Below are 3,209 nucleotides of genomic sequence, written 5' to 3' on the forward strand. Positions count from 1 at the left end.
GTGTTGATTGTGGATCCAAGTAAAATGAAATCCTTGACAACTTCAATCTTTTCTCTGTTTATCATGATGTTGCTTATTGGTCCAGTTGTGAGGACTTTTACTTTCTTTATGCTGAGGTGTAATCCATACTGAAGGCTGTAGTTTTTGATCTTCATCAGTAAGTGCTTCAGGTCCTCTTCACTTTCAGCAAGCAAGGTTGTGTCATCTGCATATTGCAGGTTGTTAATGAGTCTTCCTCCAATCCTGATGCCCCTTTCTTCTTCATATACTTCAGCTTCTCGGATTATCTGCTCAATATACAGATTGAATAGGTATGGTGAAAGGATGCAACCCTGATGCACACCTTTCCTAACTTTAAACCATGCAGTATCCCCTTGTTCTGTCTGAACAACTGACCCTTGATCTATGTACAGGTTCCTCATGAGCACAATTAAGTGTTCTGGGATTCCCAGTCTTCACAATGTTATCCATAATTTGTTGTGATCCACACAATCAAATGCCTTTTCATAGTCAATAAAACACAGGTAAACATCTTTCTAGTATTCTCTGCCTTCAGCCAGGATCCATCTGACATCAGCAATGATATCCCTGGTTCCACGTCCTCTTCTGAATCCGGCCTGAATTTCTGGCAGTTCCCTGTCGACATACTGCTGCAACCACTTTTGAATGATCTTCAGCAAAATTTTACTTGCATGTGATATTAATGATATTGTTCGATAGTTTCCACATTCAGTTGGATCACCTTTCTTGTGAATAGGCATAAATAAGGATCTCTTCCAGTCGGTTGGCCAGGTAGCCGTCTTCCAAATTTCTTGGCATAGACAAGTGAGCACTTCCAGCGCTGCATCTGTTTGTTGAAACATCTCAATTGATATTCCATCAATTCCTGGAGCCTTGTTTCTCACCAATGCCTTCAGTGTAGCTTGGACTTCTTCCTTCAATATCAATATCAAGCGGGGGAGGGGGGGAGTGGTCCATCTGGTGGGGAGGCGTATTTTATCACCATCATTACTTAGAATTGTTGGTACATGGCAACGACAAAGTGTAGTCAGTTTCATTATTGCTTTTAAATTATCTACAGACAATGTTCCTGTTACTGCCTGTGTTCTTGATCATATGCTACCTCTTGAAATGGTTGAACGTCGACCAATTCTTTTTGGTATAATGACTCTGTGTATTTCTTCTGTCTTCTTTTGATGCTTCCTGCATCATTTAATATTTTCCCCATAGAATCCTTCGCTATTGTAACTTGAGACTTGAATTTTTTCTTCCGTTCTCTCAGCTTGAGGAATGCCAAGTGTGCTCTTCCCTTTTGGTTTTCTATCTTCAGCTCTTTACACATGTCATTATAATACTTTACTTTGTCTTCTCAAGCCACCCTTTGGAATCTTCTGTTCAGTTCTTTTACTTCATCATTTCTTCCTTTTGCTTTAGCTACTTGACATTCAATAGCAAGTTTCAGAGTCTCTTCTGACATCCGTTTTGGTCTTTTCTTTCTTTCTTGTGCTTTTAATGACCTCTTGCTTTCTTTATGTGTGATGTCCTTGATGTCGTTCCACAACTCGTCTGGTCTTTGGTCATTAGTGTTACATGGCATGCAATGGCCGTCAGTTTAACTCAATAGAAGACGATGTTTGCCAGCTGGTCTATGTGGAAAGCGCTGAAGTGCTGAAATCGGAAGATGGCATCAGCCTCCCCGTGATGGACCTGACCAAGCTCCCCAAGTGCACGATGTGCCTGGAGCACATGGACGAGTCCGTGACCAGCATCCTTACCACGTTAGGTAACCACAGCTTCCACAGCCAGTGTCTACAGCTCTGGGATGACACAGTGTGTCCTGTTTGCCAATACTGTCAAACGCCAGAGCCAGTTGAAGAGAATAAGTGTTTTGAGTGTGGTGTTCAGGAAAACCTTTGGATTTGTTTAATACGCAGCCACGTAGGCTGTGGACAGTATGTAAGTCGACATGCTTATAAGCACTTCGAGGAAACACAGCACACGTATGCCATGCAGCTTACCAACCATTGCATCTAGGACTATGCTGGAGATAATTATGTCCATCGACTGGTTGCAAGTAAAACAGATGGAAAAATTGTACAGTATGAATGTGAAGGTGATACTTGCCAGGAAGAGAAAATAGATGCCTTACAGCTAGAGTATTCATATTTACTAACAAGCCAGCTGGAATCTCAGCAAATCTACTGGGAAAACAAGAAATATATAGTCATTACAAATGATTGAGTACTCAATTAGTTCTTTAGGAATATCAGAATTCTAAACTTCTATATACCTAATAACATACGTTTCAATTTCTGATGGAAATACTGTATAATTTTTTTCTGGTATATTACATTCTAGCAAAAAAATTATCTTCCAATTTTATGTACTAATTGTGAATATGAAAATAATCTCCAAATTTTCTATTTGGTGAATTTCAGAACTATAGAATCAGCTAAAGGGTATTGAATTCTTACTATCTAGGCACCCTTTATATGTCTTATATGTAACAACTCATTTAATTATCACCAGTAGCTCTGTTATTATTTTAATTTTACAAATGAGAAAGCTGGGACATAGAGAGGATCAATGAGTGCCCAAGGTCTCGCACTCAGAAGTAAAGCATCATTACATACCTTCAGTGTCAAATGTAATCCATTTTTATGTGTGATTTTTTTCATTTTTTAGTTTTTAGTTTATGAAAGTTATTTCTCAGTCATTGCTGGAATTTTCCTAATGAGAAGCATTTACGTAATCTATTTAGCCAAATGCAGAAAGAGGAAATACAGTGTTTCTACTGGTTAGAAGCCAGATGAATCAGAGGACAGCTCCTGACATGATCACAGTAACACTGCTTAGCCTAGTCTGGTCTCAGAAAATAGGCTACTTGATTGAAAATATACATGGTGCTTTAATACTTTGTCCTAGATTAAGATACTGTGCAAGACTGGACCACAATGAACCTTAAAACCACATCAAAACCTCAGCTATTGGCCATGGGAAATGGGTGTGACCAATAGATTTAGTTGACCAAACTGAACTGAGGCCACCCTCAATTCCTTGCCATGTGGCCCTCTCCAAATTGGCAACTTGCTTCACTGAAATGTACAAGCCAAGAAAGCAATGGAGAGAGTCTACTAACAAGACGGAAGTCACCGTCTTTGTAACCTAATTATGGAAGTGGCAACCTATCACTTTTGTTGTATTGTATT

At 39.4% G+C, this 3,209-nt stretch overlaps 1 pseudogene; it reads left to right on the forward strand.

Moving 5' to 3' along the window:
* Positions 1 to 1,590: 1,590 nt before the first annotated feature.
* Positions 1,591 to 2,241, forward strand: LOC105756745 (BRCA1-associated protein pseudogene; annotated as a pseudogene).
* Positions 2,242 to 3,209: the final 968 nt, after the last annotated feature.

Source organism: Trichechus manatus, unplaced genomic scaffold, assembly GCF_000243295.1.
Source record: "Trichechus manatus latirostris isolate Lorelei unplaced genomic scaffold, TriManLat1.0 scaffold00147, whole genome shotgun sequence".
Taxonomy (NCBI): domain Eukaryota; kingdom Metazoa; phylum Chordata; class Mammalia; order Sirenia; family Trichechidae; genus Trichechus; species Trichechus manatus.